General features: G+C 38.4%; 1 protein-coding gene across 4 annotated transcripts in view; it reads left to right on the forward strand.

The window, feature by feature from the left end:
* Positions 1–22,208, forward strand: part of LOC121638272 (protein sidekick-1-like) — a 284,369-nt gene that overhangs the window by 133,642 nt on the left and 128,519 nt on the right. The window contains exon 1 of one of the 4 annotated variants that reach the window (XM_041982954.1): positions 12,395–12,411. The exons of the other annotated variants lie outside the window; for them this stretch is intronic. The gene's annotated coding sequence lies outside the window, so the exon portion shown is untranslated. Of the gene's footprint in view, positions 1–12,394; positions 12,412–22,208 lie in introns of those variants that run through there. 4 annotated transcript variants of the gene reach the window in all.

Here is a 22,208-nt window from a genome sequence, read left to right on the forward strand (position 1 = left end):
ATCTCCCATGGAGGCGTCATCCATTCTTTGAGTGGTGTTCCAAATTCATGTCTTCAATTATCATTCATTTATTGTTATTATGAAAAACTACATTTTCTGTGCTTGAGAGAGGATGTTTGGTTGTCTGAAGTCACTATACCAATCCAAAAAGCAAACACAACACGTCACTTTTTGGGGGTGCCCTGTGTGAAAATATGCCATCATGTCAGCTGTTCAGATTTGCATGAAAAGTGCATCATATTACCGTCTCAGAGTATTGTTATCCTGTCTTCTTGTCTTAGTCTCCTACTATCTTAAAGTTCAAGTCATGCAGCACTTGCAATACCCTGTAATTAGATAGTTCAGCCTCTTTTCTTCATTTTGTTGTGCTCTAAACTGCAAATTCTTATCAATAGACAATAATTCACTTAGCTTAAGAAGGAAATTAGCTAATAATGTTCTACCAGAACAACATAGTTTCAGTCATGTTTTACATCCAGAAATAGGGAATCTGGGATCTTTTTTCTTAGCAAGAAGTTTGCATTTGTGATTCACAATTTATACAATTAAAAGCACTGCTTTGACATTAGAAACAATTTTGGCTTAAAAGTGAAGCTCCGGGGTTTATGGAGCTGATATGTGACAGAGAAATTATGATGTGAGTTTTGAAAGGAGTACTAAGTTATCTGCCAACTCCTGTTACCTCAGCCTCCCCATCTGCAATGTGGGGTTTACAACAACAGTGTCCTTTTATGATAATAATTATTTTTATTAAGAAACCAAGGTTATATCCTGGTTAATAACACCTACCAGACTCACCTGGAGGATTCATCAAATGCACCACTCGCACCAAAGGTGAACTGCATCTAAAATGATGCCACAGCAGGTGGAAATTTGCTTTACAAACTGTATAAGGTACAGTAGGCTATGTCGTGAAATGTTATTCTACAGTGCACCACTTTCCCCTTTAGCCACGGCACCACGAGGATGTGCACACGACACGCTCACGGGACCAGACTGCAAGCTGTCCAAGTTCAGGAATAATTAATGACCTGTTTGTATATAAATCCATTTTTATGTTATTTGTAGCTCACCATGTGATTATTTATGATCAAGTAAATACTTTAAAATAAGGAAAATCAAGTTTTATTGGCCATCTTTATTATTTTTTGCTTTTTATTTATCAGTTTATCATTTTGTTTGTTATTTTTCCTCATCTGTTTCTCCTTTGTCTGTTTGCACATGGTCTATAAGTCACAACCTTTTATGGACATCTTTTGGGCATTTAGTAGGGTCACTTGATCCGTCCTGTCAGTTTATGAGAGATCAGTATTTACCAATCTAAGATGAAAGACACGAAAATTCCACAATCTACGAACATGCTCATAAATCTGAAGGAAGGTTTTGATAAAAAAAAATTAGAGATAAAAGAGGTCCCAAAGGTCCAAGTTAAGCAAGGTTGTAGAGAGATGTAATGCTATGTTCTGTCATTCATATGGGCTTAAGGGAGACAAACATAATCATAATCCATTAGTATGAAAGGTGTTCCTGCCTCTGTAATCTGCATTTATCTCTGTGTTCCCATTTATTTTAGTTATTTCTTTATTATTCCTCGCCATTGTGTGCACCAACATCCTGTGCCCTGAGCTCAATTGTCTTCACACCCCAGTAGCTGGTCTGAGCCTATATTTAATTATGGGTCATGTCAAGTTTGATATTAATGGGTTGGGTGAGATCCTGAATTGATTTAGAGATAATTGCTCAGAACAGATCGGTTTGTGTCGAGCTTTACCAACAGTATAAGGCCAAGTACAGCTTTGGAGTTCAAACAATGCATCAGTCTTAAATACAGATGAAAAGACAAACAAGCAAACAAAATATAAATAAACTGTTTATTTTGTTTTTGAGTTAAGTGCACATGCACCTCCATTTTTTTCCTTCCTGTCCCATCAGAATTTAAATAATTTTTGCATTTTAAATGAAAGGTATATATGAATTAGGGTTGCACCAACAGTTTTACAAAGTGAGTACAAGTAACTTATATTTGAGTACTTGCCGATACCAAGTACCAAGTACAGTTCACCGATAAGGAGTGTTAACTAAATGCGACGACTGTGTGGTTAATTGTGCGTTGTATCATATGAGTGATCCCGCAGCATCCTCTACATGTAAAGCTGGAAAACTGTCAGAATCTGCAGAAATAAGGAAGATGAAGTGGTTTTTGGTGGATTCTGTTCACCGCTGTGACAAAGCACCTACATGCTCAAAGAAAAGGTTGTTTTGCTGAGTTAATGCCAAATTCAGATTTTTAACATGGCATGAGTAATAATGAGTAATAACTTTGTTAAATAGAGTTAAATAAAAATGTGAGGTAGAGGAGAAAAATTTCAATTAAAGAAAAAGTTAAATAAAACAGAACAATAGTAATAATGATAGAGGTACAGGAGAGATGACTTCAATCCCATTTTGTAAAAGGACGACGTCACTTTCTTATATTCCTTCCTCTGGTCGAGCACCTCTGAGGAATAGTCTTCATAAACTCTGAATGAATGACCCTGGTTAAGTGGCGAACCTCTCCTGTAAACCTCCCGGACCAGCCGTTCCTTTCTCTAGAAGTGGTGAATAGTAAGAGGATAACAAGTCGTGGCTTTGGTTTGAGGGTCGAGCTACGGTGAGACCAGTCCAGTTCGGGTGCGAAACAGAAGATTTCCTCACGGCCTCTTGCAAAAGCTTCTGTTCCTTTGGGGAGCCAAATCAGCCGAATGTTGCAACGTTTGCTTCTCCCCTTCATGTCATTTAGCTTTGCCTTTAGCTTCCTGTTATTAGTTTGAAGCTCAGTGCATAATGTTTCTAACCCCTCCAGCTGCTGATGAACAGTGTCAGCATCTTCTAGTGATGACAGTCTGTTGTGGTGACAAGGGATGATTGTTTGGACTCTGTCCAATTTGTCGTTAGGTTCTCGGAAGGACGACTTGAGCTCTGAGAGCGGGGCTGATCTGTGGTTAGCTAGTAGTGCTGTAATGTCGTGTTTGCTAACACTGGCATCAACCTCGGACTTTTCTCGGACTGCTTTAGTGGTGGTTTATGTGTTAATGCATTTTTTTAAAAATGTGCATCAATTACAGATCAATCTCTTCTCATTAATGTGTTAAGTTTGACACTACTAGTTTTTTCACACTGGAATCTGTTTTGTAGTATCGGAGCACGTTTATGAATACAGAGTACAAGTACACACACATGGTATCGGACCGATACCTGATACTGGTATCAGCACATCCCTAATGTGAATACATGTCTAATGTGAGTGGTGATCTGTTTACATTTCAGTCAACAGTGTCAATATTTTGAGAAAGTATTTTCTATCTAAACTCAGACTAAATTACAGTTAAACAATTGCCAGCAGATAATTAATCTCTTCATTTATTTTCTTGCAAAGGACATGGTGTTGCTAACAGAATGTCCAGTGGCAATTTGTTTAGCTACCACATGACTATACATGAATTTTGCAGTAAGAAAATGAGATGACTTGTTTAATATTTAATCTTCTCACTATGTTTCATGGGGGCAGGGTAGCGCCATATGTGGTCATGGGAGATAGGGGACAAGGCATTTCTTAAATTAAATTGCATTTTGTAGTAATATTAATCATTGTCAAGGTGCAGTCAGAAAGAATTGCGTTATGAAGACAACTCTTCAGAGCCTGCTGTCGCACTATGAATATTCATTACTTTTTCTGCCAAATGCAATTTATGGTTGTTTTCTTTAAAAATGTTGATTTGTTTTCCAGTCTTTAGGCGATAAGACCCACACATATCACACAGTAAAACATAATGTTTTTAACAATGCACATTTTCTCGTATTTTCATGCACAAGGACATACATTTTGGAATAGATTGTGACATTATTTTCAGAACCCAACTTGTCGGATTCATTTGTTGTTTTCTGAGATTTGAGACTCTTATCTATCTTAAAGCTGAATCCCTACTTTGAACTGTTCCAAATTTGCTATTTTCTTCCAGTCACATTTCTTAAACAACTTGGGTAAAAAGAAAACCTTTTAAAAGCAGAAAATAGAAAAACACATTAACTCTGAGGCTGTACTTAATGACTCTCCCAAATAACAGAAACTAACTCTGTTTCACACACTCAAGGGAGGAAATCAGCAGGAGAGGGAAGAGGAGGGGGAGAAAGATGATGTGCTATAAAGACAAAAAAAAAAAACTTTTTAAACTGCAGGAGTGTGACAGAGATGATTGCATTGGGACATATAATTATTAATAGATTTGATTTTATTTTTTAACTATGTTAATCAGACTTAACCAAACATTATATATTTTTTGTTTTCCTAAACTGATGCTTTTTATACTGTAACAAGCCCCAATGACATTTACCCCGCCCCCCCAGATTAAAATAACATCTGTATTTCAATATCTGAATAAGACAAAACATATGCTAATGCAGGCTGTAAACATACACAGCTCATTACTGCTGGTGTGCAACTGAGTTTGCAAAGCTTGTTTTAAATCACAGTCAGTCAAATGCGGTAGAGATACTGTATGTAGCTCATATTGTGTTCAGTTATGTAAAGAAGATCATAATGAAGAATCATCTGAACTTATTTTGAATTTTGCTGTACACTACTTCACAGAGGCTCTTTCCAAGATGAGTCTGCAGCACTATCATTTCCAGCAACAGTAAACACCTTTAAAACACCTGGCAAAGACTACATCCCTGTCTATTATTTGGCTTACTATAAAAGATAAGCTACTTTTAAATAAGTAAACATCCTGCTCAGTCTTTGCTTCTGTTGGCTGCTTTGGGAGTGGAAGCTTGCAGCAGTGCGGAGGGTACAGCTACAACATTATCCATAAGAGAGCTCCTGGTGTCCTGGCCAAGTTTACTTCCCATTGTCAGCAGGGCTTTAAGCATCTTTCCTGCTATTGTCAGTTAGGTTGGATGACTAACACATGTTTGGAAACTTGTATCGTGCTTGTAAAGTACATGAACTACAACAAGTATATATATATAGTTAAGAATGAAACCAAAATTGTACCAGGAAAATGTGAGAGTATGGTAGGGAAACAGTGTTGTACATCAAATCAAGCACATTGATTGGCTGTTGGTTGTCAGACTTTCCCCTCTAGGTTGAGGGTTTTGTTCAGATTGAAGCATTTTTTCTTCTGTTGGATGAATTGTCATTAATGTAAATAATTTAGCATTGTTTATAGAGCATTCAGTCAAGCCCCTCAAAACAAATTTCAACTGTGGAAAGCACACTGTCTTTTAATGAATGAATGAATGAAAAATACTTTATTAATCCCAAAGGGAAATTCAATATTGTAGTAGTAGTAATTTTTAGTAAAACAATCACATTAATTAATTAAGGGCTTTGTTCTTCAGCCTGATAGCTGCTGGAAGGAAGGATCTTCTGTATCTCTCTGTCTTGCATCGGACTTGAACAAGCCTCCCACTGAACACACTCTGTTGTTTCGTCACGGCGTTGTGTAGAGGGTGTGAAGGATCTTCCATTATCTTCGTCAGCTTGTACAGAATTCTTTTTTTGATGATCAACTCCAGCGGCTCCAGAGTTACTCCAAGCACAGAACCGGCTTTCTTGATCAGTTTGTTAATTCTTTTCAAGTCTCTGGTTCTGATGCCGCTGCCCCAGCAGATTGCTGCAAAGCTGATTGCACTTTCAACAACAGACCTGTAGAACATTTGCAACATTTTGGTGCAGACGTTAAAAGATCTCAGCTTCCTTAAGAAGTAGAGTCTGCTCTGACCTTTCTTGTAAATGTACTCAGTGTTGCTTTTCCACTCAAGTCTGTTGTCCAGCTGAACTCCAAGGTACTTGTATTCCTCCACCACCTCCACCTCCTCTCCCATGATGGAAACACTTCTATGTGTGTTCTTGTTCCTCCTGAAGTCAACAATCATCTCCTTTGTTTTCTTGGTATTCAAGATGAGATGATTGTCACCGCACCATTTCACAAACTGACCGACCAGTTCTCTGTACTCTGCTTCTTGTCCATCACTGATACACCCAACAACTGCTGAGTCATCAGAGTATTTCTGCAGATGACAGAACTCAGAGTTGTACTGGAAGTCTGAGGTGTACAGCGTGAATAGAAATGGTGAAAGTACAGTCCCTTGTGGTGTTCCAGTGCAGCTGACCACCATCTCAGACACACAACCTTTCAGTCTCACAAACTGTGGTCTGTTTGTGAGGTAGTCGTAAATCCAGGTGGTTGTGGAGGGATCCACCTGGAATTTCTGCAGCTTCTCACACAGCAGAGCAGGCTGAATCGTATTAAAAGCACTTGAGAAATCAAAGAACATGACCCTCAAAGTGCTGCCTGACTGGTCCAGATGAGAGTGGGCTCTCTGAAGCAGGTATATGATGGCATCTTCAACCCCAAGCCCATTACGGTATGCAAACTGTAGTGGGTCCTGAAAGGTGTTCACCTGCTTGCTGAGGTGAGCCAGTAAGAGTCTCTCCAGGACTTTCATGACGTGAGATGTCAGGGCGACTGGTCTGTATTTTGTGGTTTTAAAGAAAGTTTTTTACATCCACACCAAAAACTGATTTAAAAAATGTAATCTGGTTTCCACCAGCTTACATATATTTGGTCTGTCAATTTTTCCGTAATCTTTCTAAAAACCACAATCACTAATTATCACATAGCTCTGATTTGTACTTGGCAGAGAAAAACAGTTGGTTTGAAGCATCAGCTGTAGGTATGACCTTAAATTTGTTCAGAATTTATATCAACTCATACCAGCAAAACCAATAAAATTCTCATTAGTTTTAATTTGTGCAGTTAATTATTGAACACTGACAAAATCACTTAAAACTAAGACTGTAAACACAAGAAAGATTATATTGACTATAAATATGCAAGTTGATATTGCCACTGTCCTATTCTTTATTTTCCATTCAGCTCAAAGCTGTTATAAGTTACAGCTTATCAGAGCTGTTTGTATGGTTTCTTTTATTCTAATAGAATCACTTACTTTCATAATAAACTTACATTAGTTTAACAATTCTGTCTTATGAAAAAGAAAAAATCGTAGGGTCTTTACCAGATCTCAAAATTAAATACATCCTCTGATGAACAACACCACATGATAGACTATATCAAATTTTATTTAGCAAAATTTCAGCTAAAATACTGAAGCAGTGTGTGAAAAAATAGTTGATCAGTGCAGCTTCCACAGGAATTTATATGGCAGGCAAATAAATACACCAGGTGATGCTAACTAAATACACTTGATAAATGGATTAATAGAAGGTGTTAGCACCTTTTATAAAAGCAAAAGTTTTGGCAGTTTTTTCATCAGGTGCTTTTAGGGACAGTGTATGTAACACAATGCCAAGGAGGAAATACATTAGCAGTGATTTTGGAGAATCAATTTTTGCTTCCCATCATTCTTGGATGGGTAAGCAAAGCCATTTTCAAATGATTTGGAATCCACTGTTGAACAGTGAGAGAGATTATCCACAAGAAGAAGATATTCAAAACAGCTGCTAATCTTCAGGTTTTAACCCAAAGTCAAACAGTGTAATGCACAGAGAAATCTCAAAAAACCCCAGAGTTACATCTCAGACTCTACAGGTTTCAGTTGTCATGTTAAAGTTCGTGACAGCACAATAAAATCCTGTATTCTGTAAAGCACTTTGAATCACCCTCTCATTAAATTGTGCTATACAAATAAACTTGCCTTGCCTATCTTTGTATCATGGCTTTGGTTTGTGAAGTTATACCAGCTTATGAAATAATGTCCTTTGGATAGATGAGACAAAAGTGAAGATATTAAGTCATAATTCAAAAGCCACATTTGGTGAAAACCAAACATATTGCAAACCAAACCAAAGGTTTGGACACCTACCCATTAACGTTTAAATTTGTGACTAGTACTATATATCAACACCACATCCCAAGTGTCAAACATGATGGCAGATGGGTAATGATTTGGGCTGTATTTGGCAGCACAGGAGCTGGACACCCTTCAGTCACTAAGTCGACCATGAACTCTTCTGTATACCAAAGTATTTTCGAATTAGATGTGAATCAATTTGTCAGACAGCTAGAGCTTGGCTGAAATTAAGTTGTGCAACAAAACAACGATCACCGAACATCATCAAATCTGAAACAGAATGAGTGAAAACAAATGCTGCAGATGCTGCAGTTTTTATTATTGCTACGCTGCAATTATCACAATTAAAACACTTATGCAGGACCTTAAAAGAGCCTTCTAAACAAATACTCCCAAATACCTCAATAAACTTCTTTTTTAAATATATCCCGATATGTAAAACCTTAGAAATGAAAGCTGGTATATGGTAGGAATGTTACGATTACTTAATTCTACAATTAATTGTGGTATTAAATGCTAAAATTAATAGTAAAGTTCTCTCAATATCATCACTTTCTATAAAAGATCATGTCTGAACCATAACAGCAGACAAGCGCAACTTCCACAAACAACGAAAAAAAGTTACACCACATCCGTGGTACCGCTTGTGTTGCTTTGCGTTGGTTCTGTGTGAGTTGCCGAGGAGTCATGTTACAACAACAAAGGGATCAAGTCATCCTTTTCTCTTTTTTTGGGGAGGGGGTTATAGAAGAAAAAGATCAAGGTGTCATTTTGGCTCACCTGTAAAGCTTAAAAAAGTTGCAGAGAAAGGAGGAAATACCATCCATCCATCCATTATCTATACCGCTTCATCCAAGAAGGGTCGTGGGCAAGCTGGAGCCTAAGCCAGCATTTAGCAGGTGAGAGGTAGAGTACAGCCTGGACAGTCCACAGTCCACCACAGGGGAGGAATGAACACATTGAATGCATTTTACTACTTGTAGGATAACAATCAGCGTTTTATGCTAAATGTAAATAAACAAACAGTAAGCAAACAGTAGTTTGGTTAAATGACGCTAATGTTTATCAAACAAAACACTGAAGTTAAAGTTGTTGCATCATTTGCTATTTTGGATTGAACATGACGTGTTCACTGAATGCTACATTATACAGACGAGGAACAAAAACTAAATACAACTTCTGTGACAGATAGTTTTGCTGTTCAAATATAATCAATCCAGTATGAGGCATAAAGCTTTTAGTCATCAGTGTGCAGTAGTCATAGTACATAGAAGAAAGTGTATTTATTTCCAGATATCTGATCTTGTTTCTTTATTTCCACTGTTCCAGTATTTATTTATGTGTCAAACAGCAGCTATTTTGCTAAAGAAGAGCTGGAAGTCAAGGTTGGCTAGATGTTTTTCTTGTGTTTCTAAATTCTTTACTCAGGTTGAAAAGAAATATCCAAAACCATTTTTATAATGTTGTTTCCAAAAAGAAGCCTCTTAAGTTCAAGTAGAGATCATGTAACCATTTCCATGTGTTTTTTCTGAAAAAAAAATCCAGCGTTTATATTTAGGATTTATTTATTCTTTACACAGTCAGAGGGGATTTAGTTGGAAAAATACTTCTTTGGTTCTTTGTTAACTTAAAGACCTAAAAGAAGTAGTTATGTGATTTTACAGATTTATATTATGTGATTTTACAGATTTATAGTTTTGGGACATTATTAACACAGAATAATCGTGATTATTTCTTTGACAATAATCGTACCAAAAAAATCTAAAATCGTGACTTCCTTACAACACCGTCTGTTTCACACGTCTGTATGTGCTAAAATGACATCTAGTCAAAGTGCAACCAACATATTCAAATACCAAACAAATTCAATTTGACATCAGGTGTTATCAAGCTTTAATTCCGCTACACATAACATTTGTTTCACAGCTTTTTGTTAAGTTGCAGGATTGAGGTTTAATGATTCTCTGCTCATCTATTTCTGTCTGCCAGAGAGCATCTGCCTCTGTCTGAGCTGATCAGACAGAAAGAAGGGCGATAGAGAGAAGTGTATGTCAGGGTCTGTGTGTGCATCTGCATGTGTCCAGCTTGTGAGACTCATGCAGATGATGATTAATTTTATAGATCAGTATCTTTGAAAGGTGCATTACTTTGGTTCTCATCTGATCTGCTACTCTCTGTCTTCCCTCACCTCCATTCACCTTTTTCTCTACTTGCGTCTCCCTGTCGAAATCTTATATCATCTCAGGAGTCATTATTCTTCCCATTATAGTTTGAACTAACGCACTCCCACCTGCCACCTTGTGTGTATGCACGTGTGTATATTAGCATGTCCTCTGTCTAAAGTCGTTAAATATTCTAAAGACAGAGGCCTCTTTTAATTATCCACTAATCACACTTTTAATTACATGCCACACACACATCCATCACTAGCCACACACCCATACCTTGTCTCCTCATCTGCACACATACACTCACACACTCATCCGTCTCTGCAAACAGTTCTTAACCTATTGACAAAATAGAGGGAGTAAAAGCAAAGGCAAGAATAAGCAAGAGGTAGTAAAAGACTGCACAGTGCACTGAGGAGTGACTCACAAAGGTTTGGTTTCAACACTGTTGGAGGCTGGCAGGTGAAAACCACGGGATGAACAGGAGAGACAGTGGAACAAATGAATAGAGGGATTAAAACAAAATTGGTGGCAAATATGATGTTTCCTATAACAACATTCATTTTAAGAGGTTATCTTCATCCATTTTTATTTCCACAATGTACTTATTGTGTATTTTTAATTTCCAAAGCCAAACATTCCATGGACAGGAGGACAAAAACAACATAATGCTGATTGACTGGTTAATATCAGAGCCAAAGAATTGCTTCCTTGAGATCAGGGAGCTGAATCAATAAAGAGAAGGTCACCAGTTTGTCGTCTCTCGCAAACAAAGGCTAGATTTTAAAAATTATACCTTTGCTCTTTGTGTTTTAACCCCTCTGCTCCTGCATTCACATGGGAATTTTGTTTCTATGAGAGAAGTGCTTGTGTCAAGTGATAAATGTATTTACTTTAACTGAAATGGTGACCCAAAGTCTTGTGCTTTTAGTATCAACAGTCAGCTGCTTACTTTTTTTTAATTTTATTTTAGATAACCTGTTTATTTTGTTTGTTCATCAATACAATGTCGCACCACAGGATCCCTTTTCATCATTATCAACTAGCAGCTATTTATCAGATAATTGAAGCGTAACCAAACAAATATATTTTCTCTCACACATTCGCAAACTTTAACATACACAAACAGGCTTACACATATTCTCCACAGTCACTAAGGCTTCTGCATCAATCTCAGATGTCCGTTTTTTATTTGTGCCAGTTTTGGGCAGTTTTCTGGCATCAAGCACACTGCTTGAGGCAAGGCATGGCAACTTATTTGTATAGCACTTTGCATGTACACGATAATTCAAAGTGCTTTACATAAAACATTAAAAGCATTACAGCGGGGTCCAGAAGATGCATTAAAAAGTACATTAAAAACTAACTTTAAAAGGAAATAAAATAAATTAAATAAGACAGCGAAGGCTAAAAAAGAATAAGATAAAATGCAAGAGAAAGTTACAGTGTGAAGAATTAACAGCTGTTTCGATAAAAGGCAGCAAATAGAAATGTTTTTTAACCTTGATTAAAACAGCTGAGAGTTTCAGCAGACCTGCAGTTTTCTGGGAGTTTGTTCCCCATGTGAGGAGCATAAAAGGTGAACACTGCTTCTCCACATTTAGTTCTGACTCTGGAAACAGAAAGTAGAGTTGACCCTGATGACCTGAGGGATCTGGTTCGTAAAAAACTAGCATATCCTGAATGTATTTTGGCACTAAACAATTCAGTGCTATGTAAAGCAACGTCAGGATTTTGAAGTCAATTCTTTGACAATCAGGAAGCCAGCATAAAGATCTAAAATGCTTGAGCAGAGTGGATGGAGCTGGACTAGAGGAGTTACAAAGCACTTGTGCCAAGTGGGTGGCAAACTTCAGTTTCATATCTCAAATAAAACAAATTACTATTTCATTTTTTACTTTTTAAGTACATTTTTCATATGATGCACTTAAATATTTGGTTAAAACTACATTTACACAGAGTTACGTTTGTGGATAAGATGGGACACCACAGAACCAAAGGTCTTATTTGAGGATTAAAATTTAGACTTTTACAGTGAAAGAGAACAAACTTCCTTTCTATACTCCTTCCAACGTCCTCCAACTTCTGAATAAGTCCCCTGGACTCCCATCAGTCTGTCTCTCTCCTGGCCACACCCCAGATGGGATCACACCTCTAATTTGTGGTGTGTTCCAGTTTTCTTTGAAACTTAGAATTACGAGGAATTTTTGCCAGTAATGACAAAGTGATCTCGTTTTTTCTGAATAGAAAACTTGTGCGTTTCAGAGGACCCCAAGATTCCAGATTTAAAGATGGCTTTGCCCATTACCACTTGTAATTCATTGTTGTCTTTGTCCCCTCACCCAAGTTCCAGGGAACAGCAATCCTCACAAGAGGACAAAGCCTGGTAATTTAACCTTAATTTCACCAATCTCCAGGTCAGCCTGCCAGAAGCAGCCGACTGTCCTGTTTCTCAACAGCAATACAGAATCTGGAATGTTCTCAAACAAAGAAAGGCTTTCCTTAAAGAGAGTCTCTTGGTTAGCCTGCCTGCTAACCACTTGAACTGAGAAGAAGCAGCCAGTCTCCTTCGGAGTGGGATAATTCTTAACGACACGTCCGTGTAGATATAATTGGCTGCCACGCAATCCTAGTGTTTGTTTGGCACGCATGCCGCTTGCATTGATGCGAAGTAACTTGTTGTGTGCGTTGTGTTGACTTGAACAGTAGAGGCGCTCATGTAAATAAGAGCAGGAACAGGACAAGTCAGATGTAAACACAATGGCTGATAGTTTTAAAGACTGTCTCTGGACCTTGTCCACAACTACTGGCACCTGTAAGATTTTCTACCCCATTGCACAGTGATGAACACTTGTACCTGAACAGTTGGCAACAGACTGAAAGCGTTTTGGGGGTTGATGCCCCAGAAATACAATGTGACCAGTACCTTTTCACTATTTCAAAGACCAAGTGCTGTGTACTCCCCCCCAGCGATGACTTCCAGTATTGAGCGTTTTGGCATGTTTGACATGTGTTGTTGCTAACAAATGCTAACACATATGGCTACATAGACAAAAGACCACATGTTCACTGTTGACATGGTGACGACAGCCATCTTTTGACCACCGTTTCCATGGCAGATGGCCACCCCACCTCCCCCAAACACACACACTCCACCTCACTTTGCATTGACACACACATGTCCAATTCCCCTCTCACCAAAACAGGTAACTGTCTTTATTGTACAGTTACTGGCATTTGTTTATAGTGTGGAAGAGTTCAACAATAGTATTTATTAACTAAGGTATAACTGATTAATAATCAATGTTCTTTACTTTAATAAAGGTATTGCTATATTTTTAAAGAAGAAGTTGTGTGTTTATTGTGTACATGTATTGTGATAACTGCTGGTTGTGAAGGTCAGTGTAAGCTGGAATCCCAATCTTTGGATGACGGCGAGATGTATTTCATGTCATCCTGCACTTGCGCTCTCAGACCCTTCTTAACCCACGAAAAGCACAACAATGGCGGACCTCCGTGTCATTTTTGTGCTACTGCATCTTTTTAATTTATTTCATCTGGTGAAGCAAAACTTGCTTTGGGTAGAACGTTTATGTCATCACCGAAGACACATAGGTTACATGCGCAAGATAACTAGCGGTTAGCCCCTCAACGCTTCTGCTGTTGTGTAAATTAAATTCTTTAAAAATAAGCAAAGAAAAAAGTTTTGTTGTGTGTTTTGCATGGAATTATTCTGGTGTAAACAACGGCCTATACTTGCTCCTACCAAAACCCAACACAGGGTTGACAAGTCATGGAAAACATGTACACAGCCTTTTATATAAACTAATTTAAATTCTATACATAGATTTTAAGTATGTTCTTAAATTTTTTTTCCCCATTTCAAAAATATAGGCACAGCTATTGCTGTCACTGTATTGTTTAAGTAGAAATAAGAGGTCAGTGTGAGTGATGCATTCTCTCACAATGTGGCTGCAGGCAATGCACACAAAAGAAGATCCATGAGTGCAGGTATTTATTTATTTATTTTTTTCTACAACAATATAAATTAAAATGCTTTTGCCTGCAAGCACAATCTCTATTTTTGCAATGCATTGACTTTCTGTCACTATGGTAACAAGTGTATCAATTAAAAAAAATGTTTTACAGCAGATACTATTACTGTGTGCTTGTTTTAGTGTTGATAATCAAGCAGAACTATTAAGCTTGTTTGCTCAATACTATTACTACTGACCTTTAAAGTTACCGGAAGCAATTTATCTTCCTTTCAATATCAATATGTTTTTGGAAAGCACCACTGTGACCCTGTTTAAACTTATTTACACACAAACACGTATAGTATAAAGTATCACAACATGCCCTGTGTTAGTTTTCTGCCCTTAAAATGATAAAATAGATGCAAACATCCAGATAAACTTGGCAAAGAGAAACATTATGCATCAGGACATTTTAAGTGATTTTTTTAAGCTTTAAAAACAACTAAAATTTAACAGGTTGAAAATTGAAATTTTACATATCTCTTTACTTTAATTTGTTTAAAATAAGTATGCATTGTTTAGAACACATGAAGGGTGCATAGCAATTTTTTTTCTAGGCCAAAAATATTCCTGTGTGTGTGTTTGTGTTGTTGTTGGATGTTTTATCCCTCCCTTTACCAATGTAAATGAAAAGTCCCTGCACTGTCTCAAGTTCTGTTGTAGTTAGACAAGTGTTACATAAATATGACAAATTACCTTGATTTGTAGGTCTGTAATTACCTGATGATCACTGCTAATCAGCAGCTTGTGCAGCATTCTTTTCTGGACAATCAGATCCAGCAGCTCCAGAGTTATCCTCAGCACAGAACCAGCCTTTTTGATCAAATCTTTTAGTCCCTTGAAGTCTCTGGCTCTGATGCTGCAACTGATGGCTGCACTGTCCATAAAAGACTTATAGAAGAAATGCAACATGTTGGTGCAGACATTAAATTTATCTCAACTTCCTTAAGAAGTAAAGCCTACTCTTTCCTTTCTTGTAGATGGCCTCTGTCTTTTATTTCCAGTGTAGTCTGTTGTCTAGCTAAACTCCAAGAATCCCCCAGGATGTAAACAGTGCTTTGTTTACACCTGTTCCTTCTAAAGTCAACAATTTTTTTTTTTTATTTTTTGTTTGTGTTAAAGATGGGGTGATTATTTTTGTGCCATTTCATAAACTGATTGACCAGTTCTCTGGACTCAGCTTCTTGTCCATCACGATACACCCCACAACTGCAGAGTCATCAGGGTATTTCTGCAGATGACAGGACTCAGAGTTGTATTGGAAGTCTCAGGTGTTCAGTGTGAAGAGAAATGGTGAGAGTAAAATCCCTTGTGGTGCTTCAGTGCTGCTGACCACCATCTCAGACACACAACCTTTCAGTCTCACAAACTGTGGTCTGTTTGTTAGGTAGTCACAAATCCAGGTGGTTGTGGAGGGATCCACCTGGAATTTATGCAGCTTCTAACAAAGCAGGCAGGATTTGTTTTTAACGCAACTGAGAAATCAAAGAACATGATCCGCAAAGCACTGCCTGATATGTCCAGGTGAGAGTGGGCCCTCTAAAGCAGGTATATGATGGCGTCTCAAACACCAAGCCCATTACGACATGCAGATTGTTATGCGTCCTGAAAGGTGTTCACTTGCTTATAGAGGTGAGCCAATAACAGTCTCTTAAGGATTTTGATGATGTGAGATGTTAGGACAACTAGTCTGCAGTAATTTGGTTCAGACGGTTGGAATTTTGTAGGTACTGGAACAAGACAGGATGTTTTCCATAACATAGGAACTCTTTTCTGGCTCAGACTGGTGTTTAAAAAGTGCTGAAGTATCCAAAATAGCTGGTCTGAACAGGTTTTTTAGAACCCTGGGGCTAACACCACCTGGACCTGCAGGTTCAGTTGCTCCAGCTGCTTTTTCACCTGACTGCAGGAGACAGACAGGCTAGAGGTGGAGGCAGAGGAGGTCTCAGTATGTTATGATGTGGAGGGAGATGAGGCTGTGTTAAGGTCCATGACTGAGCTGCAGGGTGACAGAGTAGAGGTGTGACAGGAAAGCTGGGAACTCATGGAGGATGTGTGGTTTGTTGGGCTGGAGGCAGGGGGTGAACTGAACCTACTGAAGAAGATGTTCAGTTCATTAGCTCTGTCTAGACCAGGGCTACTCAATTCGGTCCTACGAGGGCCGCAATCCAGCAGGTTTTCCATGTATTCCTGTACCAACACACCTGAGTCAAATTAATGAGTTATTGTGTAGAACCTGATTGGCTGTTAGAGCCACCTAATTTGACTCAGGTGTGTTGGTGCAGGGATACATGGAAAACCTGCTGGATTGCGGCCCTCGTAGGACCGAATTGAGTAGCCCTGGTTTAGACCTTCATCAGTCTGATCCCCCTTTAACTTGAAGCTGGTGATCATTTTCATTCCTGAACACACATCTCTGACATTGTTCTGCTGGAGCTTTTTCTAACTTTTCCTTTTTCCTGTTGCACTTCTTAATTGTTGTTTCAAGTTATTTTTGTTTGTCTTCAAAAACTCCATGTCTCCCTCCCTGAACGCTTTCTTTTTGATCCTTGGAAGCCTTTTTTGGTCACTAGTGATCTAGGGTTTGTGATTGGGGAAGCACCTCTAAGTTCTCGTTTTGACAATACTGTCCACACAGAAGTTGATATAATCTGTCACAATCAGTCATGGCATTGATGACATCTCCATGTGGAGAGGACATTCCAGTCTGTGGTCTCAAAGCACCCTCTCAGAGCATCTTCAGCTTTATTAGACCAGGTTGTAATAGTCTGTGTGATGACTGGTTGTAGCTGAATGATTGGTTTGTAGATGGAGTTGAGAAGACACAGATTATGGTCTGATCATCCTAAAGAAGGCAGGGCAGAGGAGCTGTTTGCATTTTTAACATCTGGATAAAATAAGTCTAACATCTTATTTTCTCTGGTGGAACAGCTGACAAACTGTTCTAATGCTGGTAATGTTGCAGAGAGGGAGACACTGTTTAAGTTACCAGAGATTGCAATGAATGCGTTAGGATGCTGTGTTTGTAGCCTAGCAACAGAGCTGATGACGTCACAGGCTGTGTCTGCAGCGCTGCAGAGGATAATATAAACCGCTCCAGAATAATACAGGTTAACTCTTCATGTAAATAACATGGACAAAAACTCACTGGTAAAGAAGGATTTATACTTGCACGGCGTCTGCATAAGGTTGGTTACGTCATCACTGCTGTATACATCATGTAGGTCCACAGAGACTTGACACGCAGCTCTTCCTGACCCAACAATCACCCCTGCTACGCAGCGTGGTTATGCAGAAGTACTTCCTTGTGAGTGGTCAGTTTGTGAGCTTTTCTCTGACTTTGTGTAGTAACCTCCTTTTTAAAAAACAACACACAATGGACCAAGTTGATGAGAGACTGATTGAGGAGGTTAGAAAATATGGTAATCTAAAAGATGCCACCTCTAGGCACTAAAAACTGTAGAGCGATGGAGGAATTTTGACTGCAGTGCTTTCCATAAAGCCACACACATTTCCGAGATGATACCAGACACTGTGCTGCTCACCATTTTGTACCTTGTGCCTACTGCCTACTGGCTTCCACCTCTAGCCAAGAATCTAAGCATAACCGCTAGTCTCTCCTGTGTGGTTATTAGCGTGTTGTAGGTATTTTGTGGCCAATATGTGGTACAATGCGACAAGCCAGATCATCAAGTTTCTGGACATTCTGAATTAGGTGAAGTGAGTCTACTCATCTCACATTTGCACACTCTCTGTAGTTGGATCTGTTTTCATTCAGTGGTCGCACATACCATCTTCTATGTCTTCATCTTCTCATTTGTTTGAGCTGTAAAAATATTAACAAAATAATTTATTTCTTCATTGGCTTCCACAAGCTTGTGAAGACATTGCACCCTGTCGGCTTCCATTGTTGTTCTAAAACCATCGAAAGTACTCCGTCCTGTTTGGATTAGTAGTCGATAGCCGGCCCTGCTACCACCTTCATATTAGATAGAGAAACTACAACACAAAGCTATACCCCTACGATTGAGTGCAAGAGCACATTTCACCAGATTCAGCTATGCCAGCCAGACCTTATGCAGATGCTCCGTGAATATAAATACAGCTTAACAGTTTGATGTTCTTTATGCAGATCTTCTCCTTTACAGTGACATGTCCAGGATGGCACCAATGGTGGTTGAAAAGCACTGCAATTCCACCTCACCTTAGCTTTCCGTTGACTTTCTTGTTGTGGTCTGCACATACAGTCTTAAAGTAGTATACAGATAAAGAGTCTGGGATGTGTTCATGCAGCCATGTCTCGGCAAAGCACATAATATTGCATTCCTCGTATCCTTTTTGAGACCTTGAAATGTCAAGCAATCATATAACTTTTAAAGAAAAACAACATTTCAGATGTGTCAGGCATCTTTGTCTAAACCAATCTAATTAGTCTTTTACACATGACACCAGATATGTGTACTCAGGTTGTTTGATATAAGCAAAATACAAAATAATAAGGGAAGAAATACTAGCTCTCTGCATTCAGAAAAAAGTTAATTCTGTCTAGCAAAATCACAGTTAAAATTACTTTAATGGGATCCAGCCTCCTTACTTTAGCTTTAAAGTGTTAAATGAGCCAGAATTAGGGAATGATGGAAAGAGTGGGTTTTACTATTAGGTATGTTTTTCAGCCCAAAGTAGGAAGAAAGTGAGATGGAAAGACGACGAGAGAAGTCACTGGCAGTTGTGTGGTTAATTGGAAGCCGACATAATTAGTGCTAATTAGGATAATAGCCATTCGTCTAGAGATCCATCCACCTAATGGGACTACAGCACGTGGCTGCACACACACACATACACACACACGCATGCAACACACACTATGTAACCATTTACCTAATCTTCTGATGTGAAGAATGTGGTTTTGTACTGTGGCTTTAACGTGTGACCTGTTATGACAGACACGTCAGCCATCAAAAGCAATTGTTTTTCTTGAGCATATACGTTAATAACTGCCTTCTATGCAAGTGTGTGTTTGTGTAAATGACGTAGGCAGACAGACAGACATGAAGCAGAAGTAGAAAGGAAGTGAGTCATGGAGCTTTGTAGCTGAACAAACAGTGATTGGAGAGAAAATCCTCCCTCCCCTGTTTACTCAGCATCCCTCCTCATCCCTCTCTCCTTTCCTCCCTTCCTGCCTCCATCTCACCCTTGCCCCACTTTGCTTTCATTTCCTAGGCAGTTGCCTTTCTCTTTCTCTCTGCCTGTCCCTCAGGCCACGCCAGAGGACATTAAACAAACCTAGACTGTCCAGCAGCCGTCTTTAACTCCTCTTTCACTTTTATATGCACATACCAATTATTTTCCGACTGAAGGCCATAGGCTGAGTGTGCCAAAGGATACTTGACATAGTGTGTGTGGGCATGCACCTCATCCACCGTTGAGCATCTATGTGTGTGTTTTATAGAGGACTTAGTGGAAGGGGCGACTCGCCAAGCTGGTGAGCCACCACAGAGAGGTCTCCTCTTCTGTGTTCATTTGACCATTTGAAGAAACTGTTAAGGTGATTAAGGATGTGAGCCTGTGATTTAGGCACTGTGTTAATTACAAGTCACAAAACTGCAGAGTGTGTAGGGCAAAAGGTAAGAAAATGTTTTCCGAGTTAGGGAAAGAGCTGTTAAACTCTCTCACAAATGTGTGTGTGTTCATTACTGTTAAAACCTCCTACCAATCTTTTCTTTCTTTCCGTTGTTCTCCCTGCCTTTATTGGTCTCATTTGCAGTTAACATGTGCAGGCTGGACTGAGCTGAAATCATAAAGATTCATTAGGTTTCAGCCATTAACCAGGCTTTTTTGAGTTATTGACAAGGTGTTTGACAGAAATACAATTTTAATATGTGAGGGAAGTTGGATTGGTCTAATTTTGAGCCAGTGCACATTTTGGTCTAAGACTTGGACATTCCCTAAAGGAAAGTGGTGAAGCTGAGTGTTGTTCTTATGAGGGCCTTTTGAATGATTTTTTGTCTCAGTTATGTACATGAAGTAAGTGAACTGATGTCATCAGCAGGTACATTCATCTTTTCCTCCTGCCCTTGAGTAAAGTCAACATGTGCAATAGCTGATTTCAGTCCAACAACCACAGAGCTGTAGTCATCACTCATTAGGGACACTCTTTGATCTTTCCAAGTTTGTACAAAATTACTTTTTCCTGTCAAATTCACATCTTTTGTAACTGAAAAATTTTCCTTCAAGTTGTCTAGTTTGTCCAAAATTAGAAGGTAGTCTTTATTCACAACTTTTGTTGTGTTCTGCCATGATTAATTACCACAAAGCAAATTCAGTGTTATTGATTAGGAGCTGAATCAGATGTGTCGTAGTGCATCTCATCACATAATCAGTGTTGAAGCTGCTTTGTCAAGTGTGCTTATGCAGCCTTTTGATGTGTGATTTAGTGTTTCTGCTTTAGTTTAAGATATGTTAGATTAGTATAATCATTTTTAAGCATTTTATTAGCAACGTGTCTTTATTTCAGGTAAAGCAAAGATGTTGCAGGAGACCCCGAATAGACAATATTGTGCTTCCAACTTTACAATGAAGGTCTATGAAAATACTCAGCAGGTGCATTTTGCATGACTGTTAACCTTTTATGCTTTCATTGTGGTTTAACATGGTTTGGCATATGAAGATCAACTAAATCCAAGGCTTCTAAACATTTAATGCACATTTTTAATGCATCAGGAGCCTCCTTTCATTATTTCTTCTCATTTGGTTGACTTCCAGCATGCTTATTATAGAGATGTGGACCTGTTTTATAAACATTGTGTTATCTCCATTTTGTTGTTGACAGGATGCAAGAGTGGCCAACATTTGATGTTTTAGGTGTTTCAGAACAAATTTGGGACCAGTGCCTAACTGCACCTAATGGGTCTTGGAGCAGGAATGCCAGCGACAGGGCAGCTGTTGGATGCAGCAGTGTCACCTTGTAATATTTCAGCAACAGCAGCACAAAATACAGCTGGGGACTGGCAATAATTTTAGATTCCTAATTTCTACTTTCAGTATTAATTATATATTTTGAGTGTGAATAAATTACTTAAGAATGGAAAAAATACTGAGCCTGGTCATTATCTAGTTTCATTGTTAATAAACTTTATAGACGTATATGGATGCTAACAGCATCGAAAAACATTAATGTCTCGGTTTTCTTTTATAAGGCCTTTTTTATTTCAATCTGTTCAACTGTTCAGCTGTTGAGTCTTTTTAACTCTATACATGTAATATCTTTATAATCTATTCAGAAAAATAAACAAACTGGTTTGATAAAGATTGGTAGGGCCAATTACATGTAGACAAGAATATGAAACAATGTTGAGCAAATATAAGGTCACCTAAATTTCCATCTTTACACTGTGTTAACAATAGCTCATTTAAACTGTGCATGGAAAATCACTAAAGCAGTCACTGTCAAACTGCTGGCAACAGTATGTCAAAAGCCTCTGGCAGAGGTCCATTTCTCAGTCTTAGCTCCGTTTGACTGTTTAATCTCATTACAAAAAAAAAAAGAAAAAAAATGACATACTCATTTTTTCACAATTTTCTTGTTTCACCACCCGGATAATTCCTAATTCTTTCTCTCTTAATGTGAAAGTATTAACTCAATATTTATGTTATCTAAGACTTCCAGCTTCCCTTTGAGCTCAGTTTACTCAAAAACATCACAACGGAACAGGCTGCCAGGCATTGCCTGAAAAATAGCATCAGCTTTGGGTTCATTTTGAGTCACTAACTCATACAACCAGATTCACCTAGATTCCAACAAAGTTACACACAAAAAAAGATGTTTCTTAATTTAAGGTCTAAAATATAACCAGACATGAGTCGCTTCCCCTGTATAAACAACAGAATTAATGTGTGTTTGAATAGAAGAGAACAAATCCAAAATATTTACACTTTCACTAATGAGGACATCTTGTTATGGCAGCATTGTGGTTCTTTCTTTTATTGTTTCATATATTGGAGGGAGATGTCAAACTTTGTTTATAGCTGTGCAAATAAAGTAAGAAAACTCTAGAAAGCTCTTGTATCATACACTTATAAATATGGTAAAGATTTTTTTCCTGCTCCACTTTGCATTCAGACCAACGCTCTGCAGTTTTATTGTTAC

This window comes from Melanotaenia boesemani, chromosome 4, assembly GCF_017639745.1.
Source record: "Melanotaenia boesemani isolate fMelBoe1 chromosome 4, fMelBoe1.pri, whole genome shotgun sequence".
NCBI classification, from domain to species: domain Eukaryota; kingdom Metazoa; phylum Chordata; class Actinopteri; order Atheriniformes; family Melanotaeniidae; genus Melanotaenia; species Melanotaenia boesemani.